This window comes from Arvicanthis niloticus, chromosome 1, assembly GCF_011762505.2.
Source record: "Arvicanthis niloticus isolate mArvNil1 chromosome 1, mArvNil1.pat.X, whole genome shotgun sequence".
NCBI classification, from domain to species: Eukaryota; Metazoa; Chordata; class Mammalia; order Rodentia; family Muridae; genus Arvicanthis; species Arvicanthis niloticus.
In genome coordinates, this window is record NC_047658.1 from 121707196 (window position 1) to 121728564 (window position 21369).

The following is a 21369-nucleotide window of genomic DNA, read 5'->3' on the forward strand; positions in this document are numbered from 1 at the left end:
GCAGCTTCTCACATTTGAGATGAATTCTATATGGAGGATCTTAGATGTTAACCATCTTCTTTGCAGTGGACTGGGTGTTCTGCCAGTAGCAAACTTGTCTCACTGAAAAAAGTATTTTAATAATGAAACAAATTTAAATGACATTTTCTCCAGAACTCTGGGGTTTTTGAAGACTATATCTGTCAGCCTATCTATCTATCTACCTCTATCTATCTATCTATCTATCTATCTATCTATCTATCTATCTATATCTATCTATCTATCTATCTATCTATCTATCTATTATTTATCTATCTATCTATCATTTCTGAATTGTCAAACTCTGTTTAAATTTAGCTGTTTACTATCTGAATAACCTTGAAAATATCCTACGGTAAATAACTAAACTACTATCTAGCATGTTAAAAATTTTGATTGCCTCTCCATTAACTTGAATATCATATTTATCCCTAGGAGTTCATAACAGTAGCTTTCAAAAGAACTAGATGTTACATTGCATCTTGAAAAATTATATAGGTGCAAAACCTCAAGTAAAAGCTGAAAACATAGATTATGTTTATCAAAAATAATGTTAAAATTGGATCAATATACAATAAACTGATGTTAATCTTAAATTTATATCATTATACAAAATTCTATGCCAATGAAAAAAATATAACTTTAATTTTGTATCAATGTACAAAGATTTATATTAATGTAAGATTATGGATATAAAATGGTTTTGTTTTGTTTGCTTGTTTAAGAGTAGATTCAGAAATCTATCCCTTTCACTATTGTTCTTATGTTTTTACATACTCACTTTTTTCAAAATTTCTTTCCCCCATGCCTTTAACACATGATAGGAAATAGAGAAAGATAGAGGAAAGAAAAAGAAAGAGAAAAATAACTCCCTAGATATAACCTCCATATTTTGTTTCCTTCCTTTCCAAGACCATGACTACTTGTTAAGTTTTCCTTATTTAAATCTTAACAAACATCCAACACCCACTGAACCAACAAAAAATCATTCACCTAGGGGTACAATTCTCTTAAAATTGCTTTCTGCTGATTTTGGATATAGTATTTGTTTGGGGGGGGGGGACAAAATTGGGAAAATGGTTAGTTTTAACAAAGCTAGATGTAGCATTTGTTATCTAGTTTCTGCATGATGAGAAAGTGCAGGCTTAAGTGAAGTCCTGATTGGAAAAATATGAAATGCTGGACCAAGTGAGCTAGCTTTTTAAAAAATTGTTCCAGAATTAAGTAATTTAGAGAAAAGAGTATTGAAGTAGTCTGAGGTAGGATTAGGCAGGAAGTTGGAGCAGTAAGCCTCAACATTTCAGCATTTCTAAGGGTGTATCTTGTCAGGTTTACATTTTTTGTTGCTTTAACTATGGGCACAATACATTCACAGGTAATATATCTTTCTGTATTAATGTATGTATGGAAAGTGCAGTGTGTAAACATCAGTGAAAGATAATTTTTTTGTTCCTTGTTTGAGCAGGTGAAAGAAAGACATCTGTATTTTTTGTAAGATACTTTCAATTTTATAACCAAACAATCATATAGATTTCTATCCATTACAGTTGAAAGGATGTCCTGAAAAGTTCTGAGGACTTTGTAGCCAAAGAATTATTGGCGATGTAAGCTGAAGTTTTGAGTGGAGACATTTTTATATCTCAGCTAGTCTCAGCACTGCTCTCATATGTAGATCTCAGCAAATCATGTTACCTGCCCTGTTTAGTCATATTGATTTCTTTCATCCTGTGTGTAGCCAAGATACTCAGGGGGTGTTTCCTTGTCATAATTGACCTTTATTAATTTGGATGGAATCCATACCTTTTGTTCTCCTGTGGAAATATGTATACAAACTCTCCCTAGCATAGCAAATTTCCTTCCCTCCATCTGCACGTTAAGACATTTCTAAAGTAAACAGGCTTATTTAGTTCAGCAGTTTTTCCATAGTCTCTTTTTTCCAATGTCTCTTAGCAGCTTTTGTTTATATTAATTAGCATTAAAAGTTTAAAGTCAATAAAACATTATGTAACCTATCTCTGGGAATCTTTGTTATTTCTCTTCTTTTATTTACTCGATATTTTTATTGGATATTTTATGTATTTACATTTCAAATGTTATCCCCTTTCTTGATCATATCCCTAAATAATCCTTATCCCATTCCCCACCACTGCTTCTATGAGGGTATTCCCCCATCCACCCACCCACTCCACCTCCTTGCCCTCCTTGTCCTCAAATTCCCCTACACTGGGGTATTGAGCTTCACAGGACCAAGAGCCTCTCCCCCACCCCCATGATACCCAACAAAGCCATCCTCTGCTACATACGTGGTTGGATCCATGGGTTCCTCGGTGTGTACTCCTTGGTTGGTGGTTTAGTCCCTGGAAGCTCTTAGAAGGTCTGGTTGGTTGATACTATTATTCTTCCTGTGGAGTTGCAAACACCCTTAAACTCCTTTGGTTCTTTCTCTAACTTCTCCATTAGGGAGCACATTGGAGACCCCATTCTCAGTCCAATGGTTGGCTGCAAGTATCCACCTCTATATTTGTCAGACTCTGGCAAAGCCTCTCAGGAGACAGGAATATCAGGCTGTAGCCACCATGTGCTTCTTGGCATCCACAATGGTGTCTGGGTTTTGGTGACTATATATGGGATGGATCCCCAGGTGAGGCAGTCTCTATATGGCCTTTCCTTCAGTCTCTGCTTCACTCTTTGTCTCTGTATTTGCTTCCGTGAGTATTTTGTTCCCCATACTAAAAAGAACCAAAACACCCACACTTTGGTCTTTCTTCTTGAGCTTCATGTGACCTGTGAATTGTATCTTGGTTATTTTGAGCATTTGGGCTAATATCCACTTATCAGTGAGTGCATACCATGTGTGATCATTTGTGATTGGGTTACCTCACTCAGGATGATATTTTCTAGTTCCATCCATTTGCCTAAGAATTTCAGAAACCCATTGTTCTTAATAGCTGAGTAGTACTGTATTGTGTCAATGAACCTCATTTTCTGTATCCATTCCTCTGTTGAAGGATATCTGAGTTCTTTCCAGCTTCTGGCTATTATATATAAGGCTGCTATGAACATAGTGGAGCATGTGCCCTTGTTATATTTTGGAGAATATTTTAGGTATATTCCCAGGATCTCTTCTTAAAATAAACTGGATCTTTCCACAACTACTTTGTCTTTTTGGATTGTTTGGTATACCTATGTTTTATATTGAAATAGGTCCAAAATAGTTTCATTTTACTAGAAACATATGGTGAAACATTATCAGTCTTAATCTGTTCAGTTCCCATAATTGCCATAATTTCTAATATATATGTAATTACTGAATCAGCTTTTTTAGTCCTTAAATCACTTACCAATTGAAATATTGAGTATCTGTCTATAGTTTGGAAAATATTCTTAATTTTCCAGCTCTGCAAAATGGAGCACATCTATTTGCCAAATTTCCCTTCTTTGGATACCTTTTGGGTTACCGTTCCGGGTAATGGAGTTTGGATATATATATATATATATATATATATATATATATATATATATATATATATATATATAAATTAACACTGACTTATCATTTCCTTGGCTTATTTGCAAGTGATTAAAAAATCCTTTTAAAACTTTTACTGTTAACCTGATCTTACATCAGAGCCAGGGTCAATCATTTCTTCAATTTTAATATTATCTATAAAAATACCTTTAGTTTTGTCCTCTGGTCATCTAGGGAAGTTTCCCAAAATATTTCTGTTTTGACTTTTTTGTTTTTTATTTGTTTGTTTTATCTATTGAAGTTGTTTTGGCTTGATATCTGGGTTTTTAATGTCTATTTTTTTAGCAGTGTTGTTTAATTGTTTTGTAACTAACCTTTTTTGCTTCTGCCCTGAATTAGCTGATTTGAATTTTGTACTGGTACCTGTAAGAGTGCCCCTTGGGTATTTTCAATAAGAAATTTCCAAATTTGTCTGTTTTTAACTTACATTCATCAGTCCAATGTTGTACTTTGTCACATCTAGTGCATATACCAGAAGACTCAGCTCTCTTTTAGACTAAGTTTGATTTTCTTTGTGATTTCTTTTGAAATGATTTTGTTCAATCAAATTTGGAAACTTGTGAGTTTCTATTTTCTCACCACTCCTAGGGAGAGTGTCCCATACTATGTTTATCTCAGGTGAATGAAATCTAATATCAATCACATTCCTACTCTACTCATCAATAGGTGCTTATTATGTCCTCAGTGGTCTGATTACCTCTTTGCATTCAGCAGTAGCATTTTCAAAACCCCAAGATTTGATTAGTGCTTTACTAATGGGTGGATCTGAAGTTTTTCTATCTATAGCTGAAGTTAATCTTTGTAAAAAGGCAGGGAATGATTCTTTTGAACATTACATTAATTGAATAAATTATTCAAAACTTTTTTCTTTTTCTTCAATCTCGTCCCAGGCATTGAAGTATGCTATCTAAAATAATGCCAAAGTTTTTTCATCATGCACATCTGTACATGATGTACAAATCATACAGTTTGCATCTGTACCTGAGCATAATGACTTGCACCTACAAGCTGGATTTTTTAGAAATATTGATGTGTCTGGCTTTATTTCTCTGTCCTCTCTAGCTTCTTCCTGCCTCCACAGAAGGCATTGTAACTGTGGCCCAGGATCTAATATTGCTCTTGTCATATGTTTTCAGTCTTGAGGGATTATTCTAGTTTGTTTATCTAAGAAGTTACAATATTTTATAATACTGAATGTATTTCATAACCATTGCTACTTTCCTTAAATTTTATCAAATCCAGCACATCCATAGGGCACTATTCATATTCCTTATAAATTTGTGGATGATTTTTATCCTCTTGCCTTTTCTATATACTAGCCAGATAAGCTTAAGTTTGTTTTATAACAAATTTTGGGTGCCTTTCTTTATTTTTATCTTCTGTCTCAACTTCACTTTTTCTTATTTTTATTTATTAATATTTTAAATTCCTCTTTTAAGGTTTGTGTCCAGATATCATATATCTCTTCTGTTTATAAATATGGTGAAAAACTGGGATCTATTTTCATTTTTCTACATAAAGACCACTACTAAGACAAACATCATTTACTGAAAATGCTTTCTTTTTTTCCACTTTATATTTTTGCCTTGTTTGTCAATGATCAAGTATCTGCTAGTATGTGGATTTCTTCTGGGTCTTAAATTCCATCCCACTGATCAATCTGTCTGATTTGTACCAATATATTGAAGTTTTGGTCACTATTGCTTTGTAGTATGTATAGCTTAAGGTCATAAATGGCAATTCCCATGGAAGTTATTTTATTGTTGAGAATTGTTTTGGCCATCCTGGGTTTTGGGGGGTTTTTTTTGTTGTTGTTTTTTAATATGAAGTTGAAAATATCTCTGTCCATGTCTGTGAAAAATTATATTGGCTTTGATGAGATGGTATTGAATCTAGAGATTGCTATTGGTAAGATGAGAATTTTCACTATGTTAATCCTACAAATCCATGCTCATGGGGGACCTTTTCATCTTCAGAGGTCTTCGAATTCTTATTTTTACAGATTTGAAGTTTCTTGTTATAGAGACATTTCACTTGCTGTGTAAAAGTTACAAGTTATTTTATACTATTTGTGACTGTTTTTGAGGGGTGCTATTACTCCCAATGTTGGGGCAGATGTTGTGGCCTCCAGACCTGGGAGTCAAGCTTCTCCATTGTCTGTGATAACAAGCTGGTATAACCATTATGAAATCAGTCTGGTGGTTTCTCAGAAAAAAAAAAATGGACCCAGATATATTACTCCTGGGAATACACTCAAAACATTCTCCAATATATAACAAGGACACATGCTTCACTATGTTGATAGCAGCCTTTTTTATAATAGCCAGAAGCTGTACAGAACTGAGATGCCCTTCAACAGAGGAACAGATACAGAAAATGTGGTACATTTACACAATGCAGTACTACTCAGCTATTAAAAACAATAAATTCATGAAATTTTTAGGCAAATGGATAGAACTAGAAAATATCATCCTGAGTGAGGTAACCCAATCACAAAAGAACACACATGGTGTGTACCCACTGACAAGTGGATATTAGCCTAAAAGCTTGAGATACCCAAGATACAATTCACAGACCACATGAAGCTCAAGAAGATACAATTCATAGGCCACATGAAGCTCAAGAAGAAGGAAGACCAAAGTGTGGATCCTTCCATCCTTCTTAGAAAAGGGAACAAAATACACATGGGAGCAAATACAAAGGTAAAGTGTGGAGTAGAGGCTGAAGAAAAGGCCATCCAGAGACTGCCACACCAGGGGATCCATTCCATATACAGTCACCAAACTCAGACAATACTGTAGATGTCAAGAAGTGCATGCTGACAGGAGCCTGATATAGCTGTCTTCTGAGAGGCTCTGCCAGACCCTGATAAATACAGAGGTGGATGCTCGCAGCCAACCATTGAACTGAGCATGAGGTCTACAATGAAGAAAGGGATACCCTCATAGAAGCTGAGGGAGGGGGGATGGGGTAGGGAGATTCTGGAAGGGAAACTGTGAAAGGTCATAACATGTGAAATGCAAATAAATAAAATATCCAATTAAAAATTAGTTATATACATTAAAAAAGATTATCAGAAATATAATCAGATCAGCATAAATCATTGGGATCACTGACAACCAGGACTTTGTAGTCTGCCACTTTGAAGGAAATGTTTTAGTAAGACCTTGTAAGAGGTGTAGGCATAATGATTTGAGAGGACATACTACAGGCAGAAAGAAGCATCTGAGCAAAGACACAATGATGATTAGTCCTGATATATTTGACGACTTTCAGTAAGGTCCAGCTGGCTGACACACAGGAAATGAGGGAAGAATGGTTAAAATCATGGGTCTATGAGGACTGAAGCCAAGTGTGTATGCTAGGAAAGACCAATTCAAATATGGTGCTTCATGATTTATCTCATCTACCAATTTTTAGAATGTATTTTGATGTTTCGTGTTGATTCTTTAGGTCTTTGAGAAAGTTGAATAGTTGTCATGTGTATGAATTTAAATATGAAAGGGAATTTACATACCATATTCATGTGTAATTTGTAATAAATTATATATAACTTTTGTATGGAACATTACTTGATAAATTAATAAAAAAGTATATATTCTGAAAAAAAAGATGTCTAAGAAAACCTCACAAGATGGAAAGATCTCCCATGCTTATGGATTGACAGGATCATCATAATAAAAATGGCCATCTTACCAAAAGCAACCTATAGATTCAATGAAAACCCCATCAAAACTTCAACTCAGATCTGTTTCTATATCATGAGTTCCTTTTTGTAACTTAGTTAGTTGCTACTGTTAAGTGCAAGTGAATTGTTGCCTGCATGTGTGTTGTGTTCCAAAGAAGATGGAAGAATTTGGAATGTTCTTACTTTGTTTTTTCCCTAGTTCAATAGAAAACAAAATTAAATAAATATTCTGAGAGTTGAGGTTAGTTTTTATGCCAGTGATTGTGTTCCAATAAGATGTTGTCTCTAGAGAAAGTGAGAGCCAATGTACTTTTCGAAACTTAATTAATTATATTTTAATTTAATAAATGAACATTTAATCAATTAGCTGGAGATATCAATAATACAGTAATCTTGATTTTTCACCAAATTTGACAATAAATCACTTACATTTAAAAAGGAGAATAGTTGGCTTCCTTGAAAACACCATATCCCGAGACATTCTAGAGGAGCCACTGCACTCAGAGTAGTAGGTAAGGACCCTCTCCCACTACCCTACACCCCAGAGCTACAGCTAGGAGCCTGGGGTGCTCAGGACCCATCAGCCACCCAAACCCCGCCCCTCCAGAATAGCACTTCCCTTCTGCCACTCCCTTTTTTTTTTTTTTTTTTTTTTTTTTTTTTGGCTGGGGCAGGCACCTGGCTGGTCTGCTCCTGTAAAAACACCATATCGTAAAGCCATTCTAAAGGAGCCGCTACACTCAGAGCAGCAGAATTTTAGGATCCCAGACGTGGCCTCATCCCAGGAGTTCTTCTACCCAGGAGTTCAGGATCACAGGATTACAGAGACATCTGGACACTGAGGAGTTCTGACACAAACAAAATAACTGGAAAGACAGGCTCTAGCCAGAGACAGTGAGTGCAGGTAGCACTAGAGTTAACCAGATGGCAAAAGCTAAGCACAAGAACATAAGCAACAAAAACCATACTTGGCATCACCAGAATCTAGTTCCCACCATAGCAAGCCCTGGACACCCCATCACACTGGAAAAGAAGGATTCAGAATTAAAATCACTTCTCATGACAATGATAGAGGACTTTAAGAAGCATATAAATAACTCTCTTAAAGAAGTACAGGAGAACACAGGTAAACAGGTAGAAGCCTGTAAAGACGAAACACAAAAATCCATTAAAGAATTGCAAGAAAACACAACCAAACAGGTGAAGGAATTAAACAAAACCATCCAGGATCTAAAAATGGAAATAGAAACAATAAAGAAATCTCAAAGGGTATAGATGAGGGTGAAGATTCCCAACTTAAAGGGCCAGTAAATATCTTCAACAAAATTATAGAGAAAAGTTCCCTAACCTAAAGAAAGAGATGTCTATGAATATATAAGAAGCCTACAGAACTCCAAACAAACTAGACCAGAAAAGAAATACCTCCCATCACATAATAATCAAAATATCAAATACGTAATGTAAAACATAGAAAAATAGTAAAAGCAGTAAGGGAAAAAGGTAAACTAACATATAAAGGCAGTCCTATAAGAATTCCACCAGAGACTTCTCACTAGAGACTATAAAAGCGAGAAGATCCTGGACTGATGTGATACAGACCCTAAGGGAACACAAATGCCAAAATAGATGATATAATTAGACATGAAACAGGCCTCAACAGATACAAAAAGATTGAAATAGTCCCTTGCATCCCATCAGATCACTATGGGGTAAGGCTGGTCTTTTAATAATAAGAAAAACAATGAAAATGTAGAAACTGAACAATGCTCTACTGAATGATGACTTGGCCAAGGAATAAATAAGGAAATAATAAATAAAGACTTTTTTAGAATTTAATGAAAATTAGGTCACATAATATCAAAATTTTGTGGGACTTCATGAAAGCAGTGCTAAGAGGAAAACTCGTAGCTCTAAGTGCCTACAAAAAGAAACTGGAAAGAGCATATAATAGCAACTTGACAACACACCTGAAAGCTCTAGAACAAAAAGGAGCAAATACTTCCAGGAGGAGTAGACAGCAAAAACTAACCAAACTCAGGGCTGAAATCAACAAAGTTGAAACAGAAAGAACTATAAAAAATATCAACAAAAGCAGGAGCTGGTTCTTTGAGAAAATCAACAAGATAGACAAACCCTTAGCCAGAATAACCAAAGGGCACAGAGACAGTACTCAAATTAACAAAATCAGAACTGAAAAGGAAGCCATAACAACAGAAACAGAGGAAATTTAAAAAAATCATCAGTTCCTACTACAAAGGCCTATACTCAACAAAACTGGAAAATCTGGATGAAAGGAACAACTTTCTAGACAAATACCAGGTACCAAAGTTAAATCAGGAGCAGATAAACCATCTAAACAGTCCCATAACCCCTAAAGAAATAGCAACCGTCATTAACAGTCTCCCCACCAAAAAAGTCCAGGACTAGATGGTTTCAGTGCAGAATTCTATCACACGTTAAAGGAAGAGCTAATACCAATTCTCTTCAAATTATTCCACAAAATAGAAACAGAAGGAACACTAATCAATTTGTTCAATAAAGCTACAATCACTCTCCTACCTAAACCTCACAAAGACCCAACGAAGAAAGAGAACTACAAATCAATCTTCCATATGAATATCAATGGAAAAAATACTCAATAAAATTCTCACAAATCAATTTCAAGAACACATCCAAACAATCATCCATCATGATCTAGTAGGCTTTATCCCAGGAATGCCGGGATGGTTCGATATTCAGAAGTCCATCAATGTAATCCATTATATAAACAAAGTCAAAGGAAAAAAACCCACATAATCATCTCACTAGATGCTGAGAAAACATTTGACAAAATTCAACATCTCTTAATGGTAAAAGTCTTGGAAAGATCAGAAATTCAAGGTCTATACCTAAACATAGTAAAGCAATATACATCAAACCAGTAGCCAACATCAAACTAAATGGAGAGAAACTTGAAGCAATCCCACTAAGGGACTAGACAAGGCTGCCCACTCTCACACTACCTATTCAATATCATACTGGAAGTTCTAGCCAGAGCAATTAGACAACAAAAGGAAATCAAAAGGAAGTAAAAAAAAAAAAAGAAGTAAAAATTTCACTATTTGCAGATGACATGATAGTATACTTAAGTGACTCTAAAACTTCCATCAGAGAATTTCTAAACCTGATAAACAACTTCAGCAAAGAGGCTGGATAAAAAATCAACTCAAACAAATCATTAGCCTTTCTCTATTCAAAGTATAAACAGGCTGAGAAAAAAATTAGGGAAATGACACCCTTCACAATAGTGGCAAATAACATAAAATACATTGGTGTGAATTTAACTAAGCAAATGAAAGACCTGCATGACAAGAACTTCAAGTCTCTGAAGAAAGAAAGCAAAGAAGATCTCAGAAGATGGAAAGATCTCCAATGCTCATGGATTGGCAGGATTAATATAGTAAGAATGGCCACCTTGCCAAAAGCAATCAACAGATTCAATGCAATCCCCATCAAAATTGCAAATCAATTCTTCATAGAGATAGAAAGAGCAATTTTCAAATTCATTTGGAATAACAAAAAGCCCAGGAGAGCAAAAACTATTCTCAACAATAAAAGAACTTAGCCTGGTAGTGGTGGTGGACGCCTTTAATCCAAGCAGTTGGGAGTCAGAGGCAGGCAGATTTCCGAGTTTGAGGCCAGTCTGGTCTACAGAGTGAGTTCCAGGACAGCCTAGAACCCAGAGAAACCCTGTATCAAACAAACAAACAAACAAAAAACAATAAAAAGTACTTCTGGGGAAACCACCATCCCTGACCTCAAACTATATTACAGAGCAGTAGTGATAAAAACTGCATGGTATTGGAGACAGGCAAGAAGATCAATGAAATATAATTGTATAATTAAATATACAGAAATGAGCCAACACATCTATGGTCACTTGATCTTGACAAAGGAGCTAAAACCATCCAGTGGATAAAAAACAGCATATTCAACAAATAGTGCTGGTTCAACTGGAGATCAGCATGTAGAAGAATGCAAATCAATCCATTCTTATCTTCTTGTATAAAGCTCAAGTCCAAGTGGATAAAAGACCCTCAGATAATACCAGATACACTGAAACTAATAAAAGAGAAGGTAGAGAAGGCCCTCATATACCTAGGCAAAGGTGAAAAGTTCCTGAACAGAACACCAATGGCTTATACTCTAAGATCAGAAATTGACAAATGAAACCTCATAAATTGCAAAGCTTCTGTAAGACAAAGGACATTGTCAATAGGACAAAAAGGCAACAAACAGATTGGGAAAAGATGTTTACCAATCATACATCTGATAGAGGGCTAATATCCAATATATACAAAGAACTCAAGAAATTAGACTCCAGAAAACCAAACCCTATTTAAAATGGGGTACAGAGCTAAACAAAGAATTCTCAATAGCAGAAACTCAAATGGCCAAGAGCACCTAAAGAAATGTTCAACATCCTTAGTCATCAGGGAAATGCAAATCAAAACAAACCTGAGATACCACCTCACACCAGTCAGAATGGCTAAGATCAAAAACTCAGGTGATAGTAGATGTTGGAGAGGATTGAAGAAATAGGAACACTCCTACATTGTTGGTAGGATTGCAAGCTGGTACAACCACTCTGGAAATCAGTCTGGCAGTTCCTCAGAAAATTAGACATAGCATTACCTGAGGACCCAGCTATACCACTCCTGGACATATACCCAGAGGATGCTGCAAAATATAAGAAGGACATATAATCCACTATGTTCATAACAGCTTTATTTATAATAGCCATAAGCTTGAAAGAACCCAGATGGTAACCCAGGGATAAAAAAGGTAGACTCCAGCCAGAGTCATTTAGACCAACAAACACCAGGGATATCTAGATGGAGACAGACAAGCATAAGAAGATGAGCAACATAAGCCCATGTATGTGAGTGTCATCAGAACTCAGTTCTTCCAGCACAGCAAGCTCAGAATACACCAACACACCTGAAAATTGGGAATAATTCCCAAAATCCTATCTCATGAAGATAATAGAGACCTTTAAGGAGGATATCAATAACTCACTGAAAGAAATAAAGGAAAACCCAGGGTGAAAAAGGTGAAAAAATTGAATACCGCAATTCAAGACCTAAAAGAGAAAGTAAAAAAATAAAGAAAACATAAACAGAGGCAAACCGTGAAATGGAAAGTCTAGGAAAGAGGCCAGGAATTACAGATGTATCACCAACAGAATACAAGAGACAGAAGAGAAAATCTCAGGTGTAGAAGATAACATAGAAGAGATTGATAAAACTATCAAAGAAAATTCAAAACATAAAAACCTCCTAACCCAAAGCATCCAGGAAAAAAAAGGACACAATGAAAAGACCAAATCTAAGAATAATCTGAATAGAGTAAAGTGAAGATTCCCAGCTCAAAGGACCTAAAAATGTCTTCAACAAAATAATAGAAGAAAACCTCCCCAAGCTAAAGAAAGAGATGTCCATAAAGGTACAAGAAGTCTACAGAACAAATAAATGTGACCAGAAAAGTAAATCCTCTGGTCACATAATAATTAAAACAGTAAACATACAGAACAAAGAAAGAATATTAAAAGTTTCAAGGGAAAAGGGTCGAGTAACATACAAAGGTAGATCTATAAGAATTCACCAGACTTCTAAACAGAGACTATGAAAGCCAGAAGAAACTGGTAAGAGGTCATTCAGACTCTAAGAGAACACAAATGCCAGGCCAGGCTACTGTACCTGGAAAACCTCTCAATCAACATAGATGAAGAAAACAAAGTATTCCAGGACAAAACAAAATTCAAACAGTATCAAATTACCATTCCTGGTCTACAGAGGATCCTGGAAGGAAAACTCCAACATAAGGAAGGTACCTGCACCAAAGAAAGGACAAAATATTAAGCCTCTCACAACAAAGCCAAAAGGAGAAAACCATAAGAACATAAAAATGAACATATCAGGAACCAACAGTCATCTCTCTTTAATATCTCTCAATATTAATGGACTTAACTCACCTATAAAAATACATAAGATAACAGACTGGATACACAAACAATATCCAACATTTTGCTGATACAAGAAACACACCTCAAAACAAAACCAGACACTATCTCAGAGTAAAAGGATTGAAAAAGTTCATCCAAGTAAATGATCCCAGAAAACAAGCTGGAATTGCAATCCTAATATCCAATAAAATAGGCTTTCAACCAAAAATTATCGCATGTGATGAGGAAGGACAAATCATATTCAACAAGGAGAAAATCCACCAAGAGAAAGTTTCAAATCTGAACATCTATGCCCCAAATGCAAGAACACCCACATTCATAAAAGAAATTTTACTGAAGTTCAAAACACACATTGAATCCCACACAATAATAGTGGAAGACTTCAACACCCCACTCTCACCAATAGAAAGGACATTAAATAGAAACTAACAGAGAAATAGTGAAACTAGTAAAGGTTATGAACCAAATGGATTTAAAAGATATCTACAGAACATTTTACCCAAGATATTCCATGACGAAACCAAATTTATACAATATTTTTACACATTCAGCCCTACAAAATATAATAAATGGAAAACTACAACACCAGGAGGGAAACCACACCCTAGAAAAGGAAATAAAGTAATCATCTTTCAAGAAACCCAAAAGAAGATAGCCATACAAACATAATTCCACCTCTAATACCAAAAATAACAGGAAGCAACAGTCACTTTTCCTCAATATATCTTAACATCAGTGGACTCAATTTCTCAATAAGAAGACATAGACTAATGGACTGGATATGTAAACAGGACACAGCATTTTGCTGCATACAAGAAATGTACCTTAGTGACAAAGACAGACACTACCTCATAGTAAAAGACTGGAAAATAACTTTCCAAGGAAATGGTCTAAAGAATCAAGCTGGAGTAGCCGTTCAAACATTGAATAAAATCAACTTTGAACCAAAATTTAGCAAAAAAAGACAAGGAAGGACACTTCATATTTGTCAAAGAAAAAATTTACCAAGATGAACACCCAATTCTGAATATCTATGCTCCAAATGCAAGGGCACACATATTCATAAAAGAAATTTTACTAAAGCACAAAGCATACATTGCACATCATACAATAATAGTGGAAGACTTCAACATCAAAATAAATTTGAACTTTATTTTGGATTAATTTAATAACCAATCTTTTTTTGTCCCATGAGAATATTGGATAAAAGCCAATCTTATTCTCTAACAATTGTTACACACATTAAATCTAAAGCATCTTATTTTTAACAACTTTGAATATAAAGGAATTAAAATTATAACTTTTAACCCACGGACTGTTGTAAAGACTTTGAGTCTTAGATTTATCTCTCTTCTCACAAGAACCACTGAAATCCCAGTAAGCACATTTCTAGGATCTAATCTGAAGACTCAGAATGAAAGCTTAGCAGCTGGGCTTCTGTGGCAGCAGTCTGCATGTCTTAATTTAAATGTAAATGCACTTAATCTCTCTCTGCCTGCTCTGAGGTTTGGCGATTCAGGCACAGGCCTGAACTGTGCGATTTTGCTTTTAACTTAAAACCTTAAATTTAAACTGTAAACCTTAAAAGACACATGTTGTATCTTTTCTCTATAAACATAGGCAAATCAAAAATTTTCAAACTCTCGGCTGAGCTACCAACTGTAGCCAATGGAATATTGGCCGGTTAACTATGTTTTAAAGCCTCTGTTGTAAGTAACACTCAATCAACAGCTGTAAACAATAGGCAGTACTAACAGTTTAAGCACTAACTATGTCCCACAATGTATACTTATTCCCAAATGGAACTTTAGTATCAGGAGACTCAGAGCCGCAATCTTGTAATCCAGCTTCCTTCTTTCCAATCTGCACCAGCCGCATAGGGACCCAAATTAAATTATTTTCACCTGTGAAATAAGCACAAACAGCCTCCCTTCCTGGCCTACAGCACGCCCCTAGGCAATCCCGCAGCCTCCCGTTCCCATGAGAGGCGACAGCTGCAAGGCGTTCCGCCCATGGCATCCTCAAAAAGCCTTTGTTGCTCTAAGCTCGCGGGGCTATCTCTCTCCTCTGCCTGCCTGTGCCTCCCAAGTGCTGGGATTAAAGGCGTGTGCCACCACTGCCTGGCTTGCTCTGCCTGCCACATGTAGCAGGACGCAGACACTTCCCCAAAGATTCTTTCATAAAGGCGGATTCTTTTTTCCTCCGACCTCCCCCCACCTGCCGGTGGTTCAATGGACTCTGCAGCAGTCCGTGTTCCCTTTGAACACCCCATTTTATGACCAGGCCTTCCCTGTAGCCTGCTAACACACTTTAGTTCTGGTATGCCAGAGTAGCCATAAAACAAACGCAATGTAAGCAAGAGGCTAGTTAGTGGAGTGGCCGTGGTGAATTTAAATCCACTTGCCACAATTCCCACACCAGGCATATCTCCTAAAGGTGTACCTTGCACACCTGCAGTCTATTAACCCTCCTCGAGTCTCGGGGTCCTTCAGCTGCACCTAGAAATTCCTGCGCGCCTAGAAATTCCTGTGTGCCTAGAAATTCCCGGGTTCTCGGCACCAGATCTAATGTGCACCACCCCCCCCAGCCCTTTACCATCCATGGAAGAGAAAACACAAGAGGCAGAGATCAGGTAGTTACTACAAAACGAGGCTTTTTACTCAGTATCACACACGTGGAAAACGAGGAAGGGCTGAGATGTGGAAGGGGCCTGGCTTAAATACAGTCTAGAGTGACATATTCACTTCTGATTGGCTGTTCGCTCACCACCCAACATTCAGTGACTTTGGCGGGCTCTCTGCCTAGCATCTGCGCAGATAATTGTTTACTTCTGGGAAAACACGAGGCTAGCGCCAACTTGGGGTGGCAGATTATATTGCGGCTCCCAACAGCTGAGCTCAAGCTGTACTACAGAGCAGTAGTGATAAAAGTGCATGGTATTGGTACAGAGACAGGCAAGAAGATCAATGAAATAGAATTGAAAATGCAGAAATGAACCCACACACCTATGGTCACTTGATCTTGACAAAGATGCTAAACCCAAGTAGTGGCATAAAAACAGCATTTTCAAAAAAAATGGTGCTGGTTCAACTGGATGTAAACATGTAGAAGAACGCAAATCAATCCATTCTTATCTCCTTGTACAATGCTCAAGTCCAAGTGGATAAAGAACCTTTACAAAAAAAACAAAAAAAAAAAAAACAGATACACTAAATCTAATGGAATAGAAAGTGGGAAAGGGCCTCGAACACATGGGCACAGGGAAAAAGTTCCTGAACAGAACACCAATGGCTTATGCTCTAAGATCAAGAACTGGCAAATGGAACTTCATAAAATTGCAAAACTTCTGTAAGGCAAATGACACTATTAATAAGACAAAACAGCAACCCACAGATTGGAAAAATATCTTTACCAATCCTATATCCAATAAAGAGCTAATATCCAATGTATACAGAGAGCTCAAGAAATTAGACTTCAGGCAATCAAATAACCCTGTTTAAAATGGGATACAGAGCTAAACAAAGATTTCTCAACTCAAGAAACTTGAATGGTTGAAAAGCACCTAAAGAAATGTTCAACATCCTTACTTGTCAGGGAAATGCAAATCAAAACAACCCTAAGATTCTACTTCACATCAGTCAGAATGGCTAAGATCAAAAATTTAGGGGAATAGTAGATGCCAGTGTGGATGTGGAGAAATAGGAACACTCCTCCATTGTCAGTGGGATTACAAGCTGGTACAACCACTCTGAAAATTAGTCTGGCAGTTCCTCAGGAAATTGGACATAGTATTACCTGAGGACCCAGCTATACCATTCCTGGGCATATACCCTAAAGATGTTCCAACACATAACAAGGACACATGCTCTCCTATGTTCATAGCAACCTTATTTATAATAGCCAGAAGCTGGAAGATGTCCCTCAACAGAGGAATGGATACAGAAAATGTGGTACATTTATGCAATGCAGTACTACTCAGCTATTAAAAACAATGAATTCATGAAATTCTTAGGCAAATAGATGGAACTAGAAAATATCATCCCGAGTGAGGTAACCCAATCACAAAGGAACACACATGGTATGCACTCACTGACAAGTGAATATTGGCCCAAACACTCACAACTCATAGACTACATGAAGCTCAAAAAAGGAAGACCAAAGTGTGGGTGCCTCAGTCCTTATTAGAATGAGTAACAAAATCCTCATGGGAGCAAGTATGAAGAAAATGTGTGGAGCAGAGCCTGGAGGAGGGCCCATCTGGAGACTACCCCACCTGGGGATCCATCCCATGTGCAGTCACCAAACTCAGGCACTATTGTGGATGCCAGGAAGTGCATGCTTACAGGAGCCTGATATAGCTCTCTTCTGAGGGGCTCTGCCAGAGGCAGATGCTTGTACCTAAACATTAAACTGATCATGGATCCCCAAGGAAGGATATAGAGAGAAGACTGAAGGAACTGAAAGGGTTGCGGCCCCAGTGGAAGAGTGACAATACCAACCAACCAATAACCAACCAGAGCTCCCAGGATCTAAACTGCCATGGCTCTATCTGTATATGTAGTGGAGGATGGCTTTGTCACTCACTGGTCCCTGAAGGCTGGATGCCCCAGTGTATAGGAATTCTTGGTCATGGAGGGGGAAGTAGGTGGATGGCTAGGGGCACAAATTCATAGAAGCAGCAGGATGGGGGATTGTTAGGGGCCGACTTTTAGCAGAAAGCGGCTAATCAGCTTTGCAGCCATCTTGAGCCATATACCCTGACATGAGACTTGGATTACAATAGCCTACAACAGCTGAGCACACTCCGATAATCTTGGTTTAGATACCTTGGGTATGTGAGATTAAAGGTGTGTGAGATTAAAGGTGTGTGACTTAAGAGTGACCTAGAGATCAGATTTAGAGACAAGGCCTAAGGGCATGATTATAGGTGTGACCAAAAGGCATGGCTTAGAAGTGAGACATATAAAAGGCAGAGGCAGACAGAGATCAGAGAATCAGACAGAGAAGACAGAGAAGCAGACACTTCAGAGAGTACAACTTGGAACTAGGAATTAGGTTATAGAGAACAACTTGGAGTTAGTTATTAGACATTAGGCACTTGGCACTTGGAAGAAGAAACTTGGAACTTGGAGGCACTAGGAACTAGGGACTAGGAACTTAGGAATTGGGACTTGGAGAGAGGAAGAGAGACTGAAGAATAAATGGGATTGAAACACATTCTGTCTGGTCTCTATTCTTCGAGTCCAGCCTCACTCTCTCTCTCTCTTGCTGAACCCCGACCCTCGGACCGGAGCGGCAGCTTGGGCCAGGATACAGTGGCCGCCAAATGCGCGGGGCAGCCCGGGCCTCAACATTTTGCTCGGGCTGCGACAGGGGATGATGGGATTAAGGGTTTCAGGGTGTAGAATGGGGAAAGAGATATCATCTGAAATGTAAATAAATAAAATATCCAATAAAAATAAATAAAAAACAGAAATGCCATGAATTACATATATATGTATGTGTCTATGTGTATATGTATACACATACACACATACATATATATGTAATGTGTATATATATATACACACATACACACATACATATACAATGGTATATATATATATATAGGTATATATATAGGTATGTATATATATGTATGTATGTATGCATATATACATATACATATACATATATATATATGTATATATACATACATATACATACATATATATATTTATATATATGTATGATACATACATATATATATACATATACATACATACACACACAATGGCAATAGTGAAAACGGCTTCACCTTTAAAAACAGTCTATCAGGTAGAAAAGTTGAACTATGTATGAAATATTACAGGTCATAAACACTTGAAAGATTTAATGCCAATTGGAATTTTTAAAATCCTGGGATAATATAATGTTTCAATCTATTCACATTAATTCACATAGTATACAGCAAACCATTAAATTCTATGTAAAGCATACTAACTTTGACATTCTGATTTCTTTGCAATAGTGTTTCACAACTTAACAAGGTAGGTATGCAGAATGTATAACTGTACAGATCTGTTATATTGCTTTTACCCTGGGGTGTTAAAATTGATCAAAACCTCAGGTGATAGCACATGTTAGTGAGGATGTGGAGAAAGGAACACTCCTCCACTGGTGGTGGGAGTACAAACTTGAACAACCACTCTGGAAATCAATCTGAAGGTTCCTCCGAAAACTGGAAATACATCTGCCTGAAGACTCAACAATACCATCCTTGGGAATATACCAAAAACATGCTTCATAATGCTAGAGGGGAATGTGTTCCATTATGTTCATAGGGGTCTTATTTGTGACAAGAGGCTAGAAACAACCCAGATGTCACACAACAGAAGAATGGATACAGAAAATGTGGTTCATTTGTGCAATGGAATACTACTAAGCTATTAAGAACAGGACCTCCTGAGATTTTCAGGCAAATGAATAGAACTAGAAAATATCACCCTAAATGAGGTAACTCATACCCAAAAGAACATACATGGTATGTACTCACTAATAAGTGGATATTATAAATAAATAAATAAATAAATAAATAAATAAATAAATAAAATGTACAGAATACCCAAGATATAGTCCAAAGAACTCAAAATGGTCAGCAAACTGAAGGGCCCAAGTGAAGACACATAAGTCCCACTGGGGACAGAGACAAAAACAATCACATGTGGGGAGAGAGGGAGGGAAGGATCTAGGAGGAAAAGTAGATGGGAGTGGGGTGGGAGAGGGGAACCTAATCTGATATTGGGTTCAGGAAATAGAATGAATCCCTGAGGGCCAGCAGAAAGAACAGAAACAGACAACCTAAGAAGATAGGAGGTATGGGGTACCCTTCAGATTGCAAGAGAGACCTGGAAGATGAGAAACTCCCAGGACTCAAAGGGAAAGACCTTAGATGAAATGCCCTACAGTAGGGAGAGGGAACTTATAGAGCCCACCTTCAGCAGGAAGACAGGGCATCAAGTGAGGGAGGGGGTTGCCATCCCATAGTCAAAGCTATGACCTGGAATTGTTCCTGTTTGAAAGAACTATAGGGATGGAAACAGAGAGGAGCCTGAGGAAAAGAAGGTCAAGCAACAGCCCCAAAGTGGCATCCAGCTCAAGGGGAGGTCTCAAGGCCTGACAGTATTACTGAAGCTAAGGAGTACTCACAAAAATGGACCTATTATAACTGCCCTGTGGAAGACCCATAAGCAGTTGAAAGAGTCAGATGCAGATATTTACACCCAACCAATGGACAGAAGCTGCTGACATCTGTGGTTGAATTAGGGAAAATCTGAAAGAAGCTGAGGAGGAGGATGACCATGTATGAGGACCAGCAGAGCAGTCTTAATTAATCTGGACCCCAGAGATCTCTCAAACACTGGCCCACCAAAAAGGCAGGATATACCAGCTGATATGAGGCCCTCAATACATGTACACCTGAGGACTGCCGGGTCTGTGTTCAATCAGATATGATGCACCTAACCCTCAAGAGACTGCATGCCCCAGGGAGTTAAGAGTTCTGGTGGGGTAGGGGTTGGGGGTAGGAACAGCCTCATGGATCCAGGGGGTGGGTTGGAGTTATGAGATGTGGAACAGTCAGAGGGTGTAAGGGGGGGGGATAAAATCTGGAGTGTAAATAAATAAATAAATAAATAAATAATAAAGTAAAAAACCAATGGCTTCACAAATTTTGCACGCAAATGGATGGAACTAGAAAATATCATCATTAATGAGGTTACCTAGATCCAAAATGACATACATTGTATGTACTCACTGATAAGTAGATATTAGCCCAAAAGCTCAGAATACCAATGATACAACTTACCATATGAAGCTTAAAAAGAAGAAAGGCCAAAGTGTGGATGCTTCAATCCCACTTCTAAGGGGGAAAAAACAATCATGGCAAGCAGAGGGAGGGAGGACCTGGGTGGAAGAGGGAAGGTGGAGGGCAAAGGGAGGAAGGATCAAGTATGGGAAGAGACAGGAGAGAATTCTAGAGACCCAGGAGAATGAATAGAAATATGTAGCAGTAGAGGTTAAGAAATAGGGAAGGAGACCACTAGAAAGTCCCATAAGCCAGGGATGTGCAAGGCTCCCAGGACCAAATGG